Source organism: Glycine soja, chromosome 10, assembly GCF_004193775.1.
Source record: "Glycine soja cultivar W05 chromosome 10, ASM419377v2, whole genome shotgun sequence".
In the NCBI taxonomy this organism is placed as follows: Eukaryota; Viridiplantae; Streptophyta; class Magnoliopsida; order Fabales; family Fabaceae; genus Glycine; species Glycine soja.
The window spans coordinates 9,188,537-9,204,410 of NC_041011.1; the positions used below are offsets into that span (position 1 = coordinate 9,188,537).

Consider the following 15,874-nt stretch of genomic DNA (forward strand, 5'->3'; position numbering starts at 1 on the left):
TCCCGTTTTCAGCATTCCCCAACAGCTCTCAGAAATTCACAAAACCATTCCAAAGGCTCTGCTTCTCCATGGCTACCTCACCAAAAGAAACTTCAGCTCCTGGTTCACCCTCTGTACCATCATCTCCATCATCCACCAAAGCACCATCACACCAGGAACGACCTGAATTCAATATCCAACCCATACAAATGATTCCTGGTTCAGCCCCTGTTCCTGAGAAACTGGTCCCTAAAAGACAACAGGGAATGAAGATTTCTGAAAACCCTAGCCTTGCAACAAGTCCTAGGGAAGTAGACACGGAGATGGACAAGAAGATCCGCAGTATTGTGAGTAGCATTCTGAAAAATGCTTCTGTCCCTGATGCTGATACAGATGTTCCAACATCTTCCACCCCAAATGTTTCTGTCCCTGATGCTGATGAAGATGTTCCAACATCTTCCACCCCAAATGTTTCTGTGCCTGAAGCTAATAAAGATGTTCCAACATCCTCCACCCCAAATGCTGAAGTCCTCTCTTCATCCAGTAAAGAGGAATCAACAGAGGAAGAGGAACAAGCCACAGAGGAGACCCCTGCACCAAGGGCACCAGAACCTGCTCCAGGTGACCTCATTGATCTAGAAGAAGTAGAATCTGATGAGGAACCCATTGCCAACAAGTTGGCACCTGGCATTGCAGAAAGATTACAAAGCAGGAAGGGAAAAACCCCCATTACTAGGTCTGGACGAATCAAAACTATGGCACAAAAGAAGAACACTCCAATCACTCCTACCACATCCAGATGGAGCAAAGTTGCAATCCCTTCCAAGAAGAGGAAAGAAATTTCCTCATCTGATTCTGATGATGATGTCGAACTAGATGTTCCCGACATCAAGAGGGCCAAGAAATCAGGGAAAAAGGTGCCTGGAAATGTCCCTGATGCACCATTGGACAACATCTCATTCCACTCCATTGGCAATGTTGAAAGGTGGAAATTTGTATATCAACGAAGGCTTGCTTTAGAAAGAGAACTGGGAAGAAATGCCTTGGATTGCAAGGAGATCATGGACCTCATCAAGGCTGCTGGACTGCTGAAAACTGTCACCAAGTTGGGAGATTGCTATGAAAGTCTAGTCAGGGAATTCATTGTCAACATTCCCTCTGACATAACAAACAGAAAAAGTGATGAGTATCAGAAAGTGTTTGTCAGAGGAAAATGTGTTAGATTCTCCCCTGCTGTAATCAACAAATACCTGGGCAGACCAACTGAAGGAGTGGTGGATCTTGCTGTTTCTGAGCATCAAATTGCCAAGGAAATCACTGCCAAACAAGTCCAGCATTGGCCAAAGAAAGGGAAGCTTTCTGCAGGGAAGCTGAGTGTGAAGTATGCAATTCTGCATAGGATTGGCGCTGCAAACTGGGTACCCACCAATCATACTTCCACTGTTGCCATAGGTTTGGGTAAATTTCTGTTTGCTGTTGGAACCAAGTCCAAATTTAATTTTGGAAACTATATTTTTGATCAAACTGTTAAGCATTCAGAATCTTTTGCTGTCAAATTACCCATTGCCTTCCCAACTGTATTGTGTGGCATTATGTTGAGTCAACATCCCAATATCTTAAACAACATTGACTCTGTGATGAAGAGAGAATCTCCTCTATCCCTGCATTACAAACTGTTTGAGGGGACACATGTCCCAGACATTGTCTCGACATCAGGGAAAGCTGCTGCTTCAGGTGCTGTGTCCAAGGATGCTTTGATTGCTGAACTCAAGGACACATGCAAGGTGCTGGAAGCAACCATCAAAGCCACCACAGAGAAGAAAATGGAGCTGGAACGCCTGATCAAAAGACTCTCAGTCAGTGGCATTGATGATGGTGAAGCAGCTGAGGAAGAAGAAGAAGCAGCTGAGGAAGAAGAAGAAGCAGCTGAGGAAGAGGAAGATGCAGCAGAGGATACAGAATCAGATGATGATGATTCTGAAGCCACCCCATGACCATCAGACCTTTATTTTTGCTTTTTACTCTTACTAGCTATAGGGGCATGTCCCTTTGAACAATTGATTGCTATTGGTCTGTAATATTTGCATGCATTCTACTTTTGTCAAATTCTATCTAAAAAGGGGGAGTAATAGTATTATGCATGATTTATGATTTTGAGTAAGTAGGATACGATGTATGCATGATTCATGATTTTGAGGGGGAGTTGTATGTATATGGTTTTGAGGGGGAGACTGATGTAAGCTGATAGAAGATGCTGCAGTAAGGGGGAGCAGAACGCTGATGTCACATAAGATGTCTTGACATCCTGGAAAAGACTAGTAGCTGATAGAAGATGCTGCAGTGAACTGCTTCACAGCAGTAGGAGCATGGAGACAGGGGGAGCAGAAAGCTGATGTCACGTGAGATGTCTTGACATCCTGGAAACGACTTGCAACTTGCAGAATTTTGCTGTCGCCACTACCAATTCCGCTGTGCTTGATTACTCTGATAATGAAAGTTGCTGATCCCACTTGCATAACTGCTCGTACCTGCTCAGGAAGTGTCTAAGTATGTTTTAGACAAAATTTGCCAAAGGGGGAGATTGTTAGTGCTTAGCTTTACTGAGTTTTAAAAGGTTGGCTAAAATTTTGTTAAAACATAAGCACTTAGACAATGAAGGAAAGCTGGAGTTGCTGCACATGATGTCCAACGTTATGTCAAGGAATCAGATCGGGCTGCACAATGCACAAGGCAAGATAAAATGTCAAATGAAGAATTGAAGCTGCAGAATCCACGATGTTGGATACAATGTCCAGGACATCTTGCCCGAAAATACTGGACACATAAATCTGTTATATCTTTAACAGATTGTGCAGGATCCACGATGTCGGATACAATGTCCAGGACATCCTGCCCGAAAATACTGGACACATAAATCTGTTATATCTTTAACAGATTAATGTGCAATTAGCAACAGATTTGGCGATCTATCTTTAGGAACGAATTAAAAGATAATTAAAGTTTGAATTACAAACTTGAATAGTTCGTTCATGGATTAGAGATTAAAGATAAAAACTAAAAGATCAAACTTTATCTTTTAGTTCTTTAAGTGCAGATTTTCAGGAGAATGATAGATCTCATCCAGCACAAGTAGTTGCAGCCCAGATACGCACACTGCTATATAAACATGAAGGCTGCACGAGTTTTCGACCAAGTCCGAGATTGAAGAGTTATTTTGTGAGTTTTTGGGACTTGAGTGTTTTGTGAGCCACCTTGATGTTAACCTAACATCAAGTGTTGGACCTGAGTGTGTAGAGTTGATCTCTATTGTTCAGAGAGCAATCTCTGGTGTGTATTTGATTTAATTGTAAACACGGGAGAGTGATTGAGAGGGAGTGAGAGGGGTTCTCATATCTAAGAGTGGCTCTTAGGTAGAGGTTGCACGGGTAGTGGTTAGGTGAGAAGGTTGTAAACAGTGGCTGTTAGATCTTCGAACTAACACTATTTTAGTGGATTTCCTCCCTGGCTTGGTAGCCCCCAGATGTAGGTGATGTTGCACCGAACTGGGTTAACAATTCTCTTGTGTTATTTACTTGTTTAATCTGTTCATACAGTCAAATACAATCTCCATGTTCTGAAGCGTGATGTCGTGACATCTGGTACGACATCTGACCTCTGTATCAGAATTTCAAATATTAACCGATGTATAATAGATAATCAATATAAATAATAAATAATAAATCAATCAAATTTATTGGGAAAGTAAAAGTCATTCAATTTGTTGGGTTGTGACCTAAATCCATAAGGAAGTTTATTCTGCTATTTTTTCTGTTTTTGTCCTCTACCTATATAAGGCAAGGATGCCCTGTATTTTTCAGAGATAAGCTTCCATTTGTATACTGCAACCATAATAAGAAAAGCTTTCCGTTTTCCCTCCCGTGGATGTAGCCTTGATCAAGGTGAACCACGTAATTTTGTGTGTTCTTTCTCTCTTTTCTTCTCTTTCACCTTTGCTGCAAAATTCTGTGTGTATGACATTTCTGGTCTGCTGCATTTTCTGTTGCTTTCTTGTTTGTTCTTCATCACTTTCATAACAAACTGGTATCAAGAGCTCAAGTTGCAATCAAGGGAATTCAAGATTCTCGCTTGAATATAAAGATCAAGCTGTGGGAGTCTTGTTTCTGGTTCTTTCGCTGCTTCTTGGTGATCAAGAACACTCAAGAAATTATGTCAAACACAATCAGGATTGAGAAATTCAATGGAAAGAACAGCTTCAATCTGTGGCGCATCAAGATGCGTGCTTTGTTGAAGGAACAACGTGTTTGGGCTTCTGTTGCTTCTGCATCTATGAAGAAAGAAATGGCTTCTGAATCCAAAGAAAAAGCCTCTGTTTCAAAGACTGAAGAACTTGCAGAACAAGAAGAAAAGGCTCACTCACTAATCTTGCTTTCTTTGTTTGATGAAGTTTTATATGAAGTTGCAAATGAAGAAACTGCAAGTGGCTTATGGCTCAAGTTGGAAAAGCTGTATATGACTAAGTCAATCTGCAACAAGCTCTTCTTCAAGAGGCGTCTATTTGGTTTACACATGAAAGAAGGTACATCTCTTAAAGATCATCTTGATGAATTGAATTCTATTTTGATGGAATTAAGAGATATAGATGTTAAGATAGAGGATGAAGATGCTGCCATGATTCTGTTAGCCTCTTTACCACCATCATATGAGAGCTTTGTCAATTCTCTTAGTGTTGGTAAGGAATGTGTTACCATGGAGGAGGTGAAATCCAGCTTATACTCAAGGGAACTTCAATCTAAAGCACCTGGAAATTCTGAAGAATCAAATGGATCTGGTCTTACTGTCTCTAACTCTAACAAGAACATCAAGAAAAAGGTGTTTAAAGGAAAGAAGAAGACTCATGTCAATCCAAAGGATATCTGTAACTACTGCAAGGAGCTAGGTCATTGGAAGAAAGATTGTCCTAAGAAAAAGGGCAAACCATCTGCTGCTGTTGCCAAGGAAGGTTCCACATTTGAAAATGAGCTTGTTCTCTCAGTTGCCGATCATCACCAACATTCTGGAAATCAGTGGATATTAAACTCTGGTTGTTCCTTTTATATGTGTCCTAACAAAACCTGGTTTGACACCTATGAAGAGAAATCAGGTAGAAATGTGTTCATGGGAAATGATGTCTCATGTAAGACAATTGGAATTGGCACAATAAAAATCAAGATGCATGATGGAATTATCCGAACACTCACTGAAGTTAGGCATGTTCCAGAGCTGAAGAATAACCTAATCTCTATAGGTATTATGGATGGAAAGGGGTTCAAATGCAGCACTAAAAATGGGGTCATGAAAATTCAAAAAGGCTCTACAATAGTGATGAAGGGTATAAATGTAGAAGCAAACTTCATGATGAATCAAGATTGATTCAAAGAGTTTTGATGATAACAAAGATGATGACAAAAAAACTCAAAAGTCAAGAATACTTCATGATAACAAAGATGATGATCTCAAGAATCAAACAATGAGTTCAAGATTGAATCAAGTACAATTCAAGTATCAAGAGGAAAGTTGAATTCAAGAATCAAGAATCAAGTTTCAAGATTCAAGTTCCAAGAATCAAGATCAAGATTCAAGAATAAAAAAAAGACTCAGTCAAGATAAGTATTAAAAAGTTTTTTTCAAAAAACTGAGTAGCACATGAATTTTTCTCAAAACCTTTTACTCTCTGGTAATCGATTACCAGATTATTGTAATCGATTACCAGTAGAAAATTGGTTTTCAAAAAACTTTCAAACTGAATTTACAACGTTCCAATTAATTTCAAAATGCTGTAATCGATTACAAGTATTTGGTAATCGATTACTAGTGTGTTTGAACGTTGAAATTCAAATTTAATTGTGAAGAGTCACATCCTTTCACAAAAAAGCTTTGTGTAATCGATTACATTGATTTGGTAATCGATTACCAGTGATAGTTTCTGAACAAAATCAAAAGATGTAACTCTTCCAATAGTTTTCAAGTTTTTCTAAAAGTTATAAGTTTTTCAAATGGTTTTTAAGTTTTTCTAAAGGTTATAACTCTTCTAATGGACTCTTGACTAGACTTGAAGAGTCTATAAAAGCAAGGCTTTGATTTGGATTTTATTAATTCATTCTTTAGACAACAAACTTTTGCCAATTGATTTCTGAATCTCTTTGAACTCCTTCTTCTTCTTCCTTTGCCAAAAGCTTTCTAAAGTTTTCTGGTTTTCCAAACCTTGAAAACAAAACTTGTGCTATTCATCTTTTTCATTCCTTTATCCCTTTGCCAAAAAGAATTCGCCAAGGACTAACCGCCTGAATTCTTTTTGTGTCTCTCTTCTCCCTTTTCCAAAAGAACAAAGGACTAACCGCCTGAATTCTTTTGTGTCTCCCTTCTCCCTTGTCAAAGAATTCAAAACGACACAGTCTGAGAATTCTTTTGATTCTTCCCTTTCCCATATACAAAAGATTTCAAAGGACTAACCGCCTGAGAATTCTTTTGTATCCCCATTCACAAAGTTTCAAAGGTTTAACCGCCTGAGAACTTTGCCTTAACACATTGGAGGGTACATCCTTTGTGGTACAAGTAGAGGATACATCTACTTAGGTTGTTGACTGAGAACAAGAGAGGGTACATCTCTTGTGGATCAGTTCTAGTGGAGGGTACATCCACTAGGTTGTTCAAAGAGAACAAGGGAGGGTACATCCCTTATGGATCTTTGCTTGTAAAAGGATTTTTACAAGGTTGAAAAGAAATCTCAAGGACTGCAGGTCTCTTGGGGACTGGATGTAGGCACGGGTTGTTGCCAAACTAGTATAAAAATTGTTGGATCGAGTGGCCTCAGAATAATTAAGAAGGGGGGGTTGAATTAATTATTCCTAAACCTTTACTAATTAAAAATTACTCTTTTAAGGCTTTTACTAAATTGTTAAGAGAATGAGGAGTAGAAGAGAAAACTTAACATAAAGTAAAAGCAGAAATTAAATGCACAGCGGGAAGTAAAAGAGTAAGGAAGAAGGAAAGAAACACACAAGAGTTTTTATACTGGTTCGGCAACAACCCGTGTCTACCTCCAGTCCCCAAGCGACCTGCGGTCCTTGAGATTTCTTTCAACCTTGTAAAAACCTTTTACAAGCAAAGATCCACAAGGGATGTACCCTCCCTTGTTCTCTTTGAACCTAGTGGATGTACCCTCCACTAGAACTGATCCACAAGAGATGTACCCTCTCTTGTTCTCAGTCAAACCCAAGTAGATGTACCCTCTACTTGTGCCACAAAGGATGTACCCTCCAATGTATTAAGACAAAGATCTCAGGCTGTTACACCTTTGATACATTGTGAATAGGGATACAAAAGAATTCTCAGGCAGTTAAACCTTTGAACACTTTTGTATTAGGGAATGGGAAGGATCAAAAGAATTCTCAGACTGTGTCATTTTGAATTCTTTGACAAGGGAGAAGGGAGACACAAAAGAATTCAGGCGGTTAGTCCTTCCTTCTTTTGGAAAAGAGAGAAGAGAGACACAAAAAGAATTCAGGCGGTTAGTCCTTGGCAAATTCTTTTTGGCAAAGGGAGAAGAGAATGAAAAGGATGAATAGCACAAGTTTTCAAGGTTTAGAAAACCAGAAAACTTCAGAAAGCTTTTTGTACAAAGAAGAAGAAGAAGTTCAAAGAGATTCAAAGCTTGTAAAGGATTGATTAGAAAAGTGTTCAAGATTTGGAATGATTGATTCAAAATGCAAAAAAAAGCCTTGCTTTTATAGACTCTTCATGTCTGGTCAAGAAGGCCATTCAGAAGAGTTATAACTTTTAGAAAAACTTAAAAACCATTTGAAAAAGTCAAAACCCTTTTGAAGAGTTACATCTTTAGATTTTTCAGAAACAAACACTGGTAATCGATTACCAAATATGTGTAATCGATTACACAAAGCTTTTGAGTGAAACAATGTGACTCTTCACTTTTAAATTTTGATTTCAACGTTCAAGGACACTGGTAATCGATTACAACCAAAACATTGTAATCGATTACAGCCTTTTGAAAATATTTGGAACGTTGTAAATTCAGTTTGAAAACATTTTCAAACTCATTTTGCTACTGGTAATCGATTACAACAATATGGTAATCGATTACCAGAGAGTAAAAACTCTTTGGTAAAGGTTTTGTCAAAAACTCATGTGCTATTCAAAGTTTTGAAAAACTTTTTAATACTTATCTTGATTGAGTCTTTTCTTCATCTTGAATCTTGAGTCTTGATCTTGAGTTTTGATTCTTGATTCTTGAATCTTGATCTTGATTCTTGAGATCTTGAATCTTTCTTTGTAGGCTTTCTTCTTGAGTCTTGAATTCTTCTTGATTCTTGAACTTAAATCTTGAATCTTGATTCTTGATTCTTGAGATGGATGTTCTTTGATTCACTTGAGTTTTTCTTTGATCTTTTGAGCTTTTTGTTCATCACCTTTGTCATCATCTTTTGTTGTTATCATTGTTATAATCAAAACTCATTTGAATCATTGTTGATTCATCATGAAGCTTTGCTTCCACAAAAACTCTTGTGTATTTGTCTCCTTCTTCCCTACTCTTTTAATTTCCGTTGTGCACTTTAATTCCTGCTTTTACTTTTGGTTAAGTTTCTTTTCTATCCTTTGTTTTCTTAACAACATAGTAAAAGCCTAAGAAGAGTAATTTTTAATTAGTAAAGGTATAGTAATAATTAATTCAACCCCCCCTTCTTAATTATTCCGAGGCCACTTGATCCAACAATAAAGAGGGGTAATCTCTATATACTTCAAGGTGCAACATGTATTGATGATGGTCTAGTAGTTGTTGCATCAAGATCAAATAAGAGCATACCTGACTTAACTCAATTGTGGCACATGAGGCTAGGTCATATGAGTGAAAAAGGTATGATGATACTTCAAAAACAGCAGCTGTTGGGAAATCAGAAACTGGATGAACTAAAATTCTGTGAGCATTGGGTTTTCGGCAAGCAACATAGGATTAAATTTCCTAAAGCAATTCACACCACCAAAGGAACTCTTGATTAAATTCATGCTGATTGTTGGGGGCCTACAAGAGTACCTTCACTAGGTGGTGGAAGGTATTTTCTGTCCATAATTGATGACTACTCAAGAATGACATGGATCTACATCATGAGTCAAAAGAGTCAAGCTTTCAAATGCTTCAAAGAATGGAAAGCACTGACTGGAAAACAAACTGAAAGGAAAGTTAAAAGACTCAGAACTGATAATGGCTTGGAGTTTTGCTCAACAGAATTTAACAAATTCTGTAGAGATGAAGGGATTGCTAGACAGCTTACTGTTAGGAACACTCCTCAGCAAAATGGAGTTGTTGAAAGAATGAACAGAACACTCTTGGAAAGAACAAGATGCTTGTTATCCAATGTTGGTCTCAACAGAAGTTTTTGGGGAGAAGCTATCAATACAGCTTGTTTTCTAATCAATAGAACACCCTCTACTGCTATAGGACTTAAAACTCCTATTGAAATCTGGAATGGCAAAACAACAAACTACTCAAACCTAAGAGTATTTGGCTGTAATGCTTATTATCATGTCAATGAAGGAAAACTGGTACCTAGATCAAGAAAGGGTCTGTTCATGGGTTATGGTGATGGGGTGAAAGGCTATAGGATCTGGTCACCATCCGAAAAGAAAGTTCTACTCAGTAGAGATGTAATTTTTGATGAATCACATCTGTTTCATCCCAAGCTTGAGGTTCCAATTGCTGGAACACAGAGCTGCCACTCTCCTCAAGAAAATGATGTAGAATCTACAGCCAAAGACTCAAAAAAAAGGGGGTCATTCCGAAACATCTCCTGTAGTTCTTCAAGAAGGTGAGAAATTAGAAGATTTCAGTGCAAATGAGTCTCATTTGACTGCTAAACCTGATCCTCCACAGCTCAATTCTGGAATCAATCAGAGACCAAAAAGGGTCACTAAACCTCCCGAAAGATACGGATTTGAAGACATGGCTGCCTATGCATTATATGTAGTTGAAGAAATAGATTCAAATGAACCAGCCACTTACCAAGAAGCTATCAATCATCCTGAAGCTGAAAATTGGTTGTTAGCTTTGAAAGAGGAAATGGAATCTTTGTATAAGAATCAGACCTGGAAACTTGTTGAACTACCTGAAGGAAGACATGTGGTAGGTTGCAAGTGGATATTCAAGAGGAAACCTGGTCTTTCAGAAAAGGAAGGGATAAGATACAAGGCTAGGTTAGTTGCCAAGGGATTCAACCAGAAAGAAGGAGTAGATTTCAACGAAATCTTTTCACCTGTGGTCAGACATACATCTATCAGGGTTCTGCTTGCTATAGTGGCAAACCAAGATCTGGAACTTGAACAACTTGATGTCAAAACTGCTTTTCTCCATGGAAGATTGGAAGAAAATATTTTAATGAAACAGCCTGAAGGGTTTGAAGTTCAAGGAAAAGAAAGGTATGTTTGTCAACTGCAGAGGTCATTGTAGGGTTTGAAACAATCTCCAAGGCAATGGTACATGAGGTTTGACAGCTTCATCACCAGCCAACGATTCAAGAGAAGTCTCTATGATTGCTATGTTTATCACAACAAGGTGGAGGATGGATTAATGATCTATCTTCTACTCTATGTAGATGACATGCTTATTGCAGCAAAAAGCATGTGTGATATACAAAATCTGAAGATCCTCCTGAATGGTGAATTTGATATGAAAGATCTAGGGGCTGCAAAGAAAATCTTAGGAATGGAGATCTATAGGGACAGAACTCAGAAAAAACTATTTTTGTCTCAAAATGACTACATTCAGAATATACTTGTGAGGTTTGGAATGACTGACTCTAAACCTATCAGCAATCCCCTTTCAGAAAAAGAGAAGTTGTCTACTGTGATAAAGGTTCAAGCTCAGGCTGATCAGGACTATATGTCAAAGGTTCCATACTCAAGTGTTGTTGGCAGTCTCATGTATGTCATGGTCTGCACCAGACCTGACCTTGCTTATGCTGTTAGCATGGTCAGTAGGTTCTTAAACAAACCTCAGAAGGAACATTGGAAGGCTGTGAAGAGAATTTTTAGATATCTTAAAGGGACCGCAGATGTAGGTTTGATCTATGGATCTCACCCAGATTGCTGCCTCACTTGTTATTCTGATGCAGATTTTGCTGCTGATCTGGTCAAGAGAAGGTCACTAACAGGGTATGCTTACACCCTTGGTGGCTACTTGGTGAGCTGGAAGGCAACACTTCGACCTTCTGTTGCCCTCTCAACTACTGAGGCTGAATATATGGTTCTTACTGAAGCTGCAAAGGAAAGAATTTGGAGGTCTGATAAATGATCTCGGAATTAATCAATAATATGCTAACATCTACTTTGACAGCCTTAGTGTTATATGCTTGGCCAAGGATCAGGTTCATCATGATAGAACCAAGCATATAGATGTTAGATATCACTTTATTCGGTCAGAAAGAAGAATCAAAGTCCATAAAATCAGCACTCTGCACAATCCTGTTGATATGTTCACAAAGCCAGTTCCAAAGAGCAAGTTTGATCACTGCTTAAGCTTGCTCAATGTTGACTGCTGGGGTTAAGATCATGTGTGTTTGGAGGGTGCAGTTTGTGTCCTATACGGATGTTAGTTCAAGGTGGTGAATTGTTGAGCTGTGACCTAAATCCATATGGAAGTTTATTTTGTTTTTGTCCTCTACCTATATAAGGCAAGGATGCCCTGTATTTTTCAGAGATAAGCTTCCATTTGTATACTGCAACCATAATAAGAAAAACTTTTTGTTTTCCCTCCCGTGGATGTAGCCTTGATCAAGGTGAACCACGTAATTTTGTGTGTGTTCTTTCTCTCTTTTCTTCTCTTTCACCTTTGCTGCAAAATTCTGTGTGTATGACATTTCAGGTCTGCTGCTTTCTTGTTTGTTCTTCATCACTTTCATAACACAATTAATATACATATTACAACAAATTGTAATTAATATTATTAATATCGATTAATAAATAAGAAGGATTATGGGAAGAGTAAAAGCCTTGCAATTAGTATACACAAATATCAATTAATAAATAAGAAGGATTACGGGAAGAGTAAAAGCCTTGCAATTATTATACAAGAATATTAATTAATAAATAATTAATAAGAAGTATTATGGGAATAGTAAAATTCTTGCAATTATTATACATAGTACAATTAATATCAAGAGACTAAAACCCGTGTACTTAGTAAACATAATGTATTTATTATTACGAAGTAAGATTATTATATATTAATTAATATAGTCGATGTTAATTAACTAATTATCGAGAGTCTAAAATTCATGCAATTATGAATTTATATTATCGCAAGTCTGATAGACATGCAATTATTATAGTCAATGAATATTAATTAATAAATAATCAATAAGAAAAATAAACCTGTGTAAAAGCCATTGAATTATTATACATAGTGCAGTTATTATCGGGACACTAAAATCCATGTAATTATTATACATAATATAGGATATGATAATTAATTAAATTTTCGAGAGTCTAAAAGCCATGTAATTATGATTCTAAATTATCATAAGTCTAATATGCATGCAATTATTATAGTTATCGTGAATTGCTATTAGGTTATTAGAATATTACATTATTCGACTAGACTTGACATGAAAAACAATTTTCCAATACACATTAATTGCTACGACAGTTACATCATGTACATATTGTCTACTGTGTAAAAACCATTCAATCATACACATTGGTATTATACACATTGGAAGTAGTAATTAGGAAAACCTCCATTACTCTCTCCGTCTATGGAAACCAAAAGCAACCATTTTCAACAAGTATCAATTCATCCTGCCCAACAACACCAGTCAAGCACTATCACCATGAGTACACAGTCATCAACAACTTCCAATGTTGTAAGTTTCTTTCACTTTTCAATCCTTCCTCTTTTGTTTCCAATGTGTATATGATCGTTATAGTTTCCTCATACGTCCTCATGTTTGTCATTCTGTATATGATAATGATTTACTTTACATACTGGATTTTCGTCAATAAATAATCTAACATTGTAGATGATCATTTTCCAACTCATTCCCCCTGAAATACTAATATGCATTTGACTAGCATAATAACATTTGCATACTTCACATCTGCATAAATTGATCTTTGCATGTAAATGAACAAGAAATCTCAATTTTTATGTTAATAATAAATAAAGTTGATGATTACCATCTTTTGATTGCAATACAGACAACTATATTTGCCGGTTATTTTGTCTCCTATTATTAATTGTACTATGTATAATAATTGCAAGGCTTTTATTATTCCTGTAATACTTCTTACTAATTATTTATTAATTAGTATTCTTGTATAATAATTGCAAGACTTTTACTCGTCTTGTAATCCTTCTTATTTATTAATTGATATTTATGTATACTAATTGCAAGACTTTTACTCTTCCCGTAATACTTCTTATTAATTATTTATTAATTAATATTCTTGTATAATAATTGCAAGGCTTTTACTCTTTTTGTAATCCTCCTTATTTGTTATTTATTAATTGATATTCGTGTATAATAATTGCAAGGCTTTTACACTTCTCATACTAATAATTAAGTTAAGTTCATTAATTGCATGAGTTTTAGTCTCCTGATATTAATTGCACTATATATAATAATTGCAAGGCTTTTATTATTCCTGTAATCCTTCTTAATTATTATTTATTAATTAATATTCATGTATAATAATTGCAAGACTTTTACTATTCCCGAAATATAATTACAATAAGTACATTAATTGCATGATTTTTAGTCTGCCGATATTAATAATATTAATTACAATTTGTTGTAATATGTATATTAATTGAATGACTTATACTTTCCTGATAAATTTGATTTATTTATTATTTATTAATTAAATTGATTATCTATTATACATCGATTAATATTTATTTGTATAACTGCACGCCTATTAGACTTCCAATATGACCCTTGATGTAACTGGCGCATAATTATTGGGCATTTCGATATATTGGAAATTGGGAAACTGTTGTTCATGTCACGTCTAGTCTATTAATTACATATCTCCTAATATCTAGTGTAATATCTAATATCTATTGTAATATCTAATATCTGGTAAGATTATAACCTAATAATAATAACACAAATAATATAGTATAAAATAATAATAATAATGGTACCATCCTTGGCTCAAATTTCAATGAACATCATATGCTGAGATTGTAGATGAATGTACATTACCGTAATAAGAAGGGCAATTTTGCTGAAGATTGGATGTGACTTTTCAACCTGCAAATCAATGCTACTAAATGTTATATTAATGTTACAATAGCATTTACAAATATAAAAGGAAAAAATTGTATCGAACAAATGACCCCACAAATTTGACACGACTACAAAAATGTAATAAAATGCATTTCAAATTTTTTCGTCCAATTTTATGCAGGTTGTTTTGTGGGTGTTTGGATTTCAAATTAAAACACATTAAACTTTGCCCATATGTGGTAATTTTTTTGGTCATGTTATATTTGGTCAATTCTAAACCAATGTTTGTATCTTTATTATATTTTCCAATAAAAAATTAATTATAAACCAAAAATGGAATTGTACTCACTTTGTATTCAGAATGATTGTCAACAACTTTGATGTTCTGAATCAAATATGCACAATTGCAATGCAACTTTGGCTCAAATTCAGGGAACAATTCTTGTCAGAGTGGCGCCAATCTTTGCACCCTGCAACAGTTACGAATGAAAGTCGTGAAAATTTCCAATTATGAAAACCAATGAAATTGAAGAACATAAAAATCACCGTTTGGTCCATCAACACCATCTTAATGGTTTGCCTACCATTGTGCTTGTTAACATGCCACATATCAATGATTCACACTGCTATCTTCCAAGTCCCTTCCTTGGTATGCAATTTAGATATGAGGTTTTCCTTCCGAGACATCACTACAAATAAATGACAATATTCTTGTTATAAATACATAAGATTAATTTATGAAACACAATACAGTATGCACATACAAAGTTTGAAGCATACAATAGGGAATATGAAAAGACCTCACTCTCTGTTGCCAAAACGACACAAAGATCTAAGCATAAACCTTTCAGAAGAAATATAATAATAAAAAATGTAGGCAAACAAAAATGTAGAAAAAAATTTATGAAACTGAATACAATATGCATATACAAAGTTTGAAATAGATAGTAGGGAATATGAAAAGACCTTAGTCTGTGTTGCCAAAATGACACAAAGATCTAAGCATAAACCTTTCGGAAGAAATACAATAATAAAAAACAAACGAAGCCACCACGACAAAACTATTTCAGCATAAACATTTTGGAAACACATAAAATAAAATAAAATAAAGGCAATGATGCAGATCTGAAAACAAAAATATTGCACCATTACAAATAAAAACTTACGAAATCGCGAAGTTTGCTATAGAAAACGAACATGTACTTATAGTTGGGGGATACCTATTTCACCTTCTTGTTTTACTGTAGAGAAAACCAACCTTTACTAAGGTTGCTGGTAACATTTTGAGAAATCACAAAATTTTGCTATGCAAAGAAAAGAAACCTTTACCTAGCATTGGGGGTTACTTATTTCATCGATCAAAGAAAGAAAATGAACCTGTACTTCGCTTACTGGATTCTTCGATCAGTATCCCTCGGCTTCCTTCTTGTTTTTGGCCAAAAACAAAAGGCAAGTGGAGCTAGGGTTAGTGGTCACAGGAGGGAAATGGAAATGGCGCTCTAACCCCACACCCAATCGGTCACAGGAGCGCATTGGAAATACAACCTTCTTGGAAATAAAAATGCATCAGTAACTAAAGCACAATAAATACAAAAAACAAAAATTAATAAGGGCAGTGT

The 15,874-nt window shown here is 36.0% G+C and overlaps 1 long non-coding RNA gene across 1 annotated transcript; it reads right to left on the reverse strand.

Moving 5' to 3' along the window:
- Window positions 1-12,649: 12,649 nt before the first annotated feature.
- LOC114369957 lies at window positions 12,650-15,015 on the reverse strand. The gene is made up of 4 exons (XR_003657742.1): window positions 14,840-15,015; window positions 14,605-14,725; window positions 14,232-14,279; window positions 12,650-12,979 (listed from the first exon to the last, which is right to left on the reverse strand). It is a non-coding gene; the product is annotated as an uncharacterized LOC114369957 (long non-coding RNA).
- Between the last annotated feature and the right edge of the window lie 859 nt (window positions 15,016-15,874).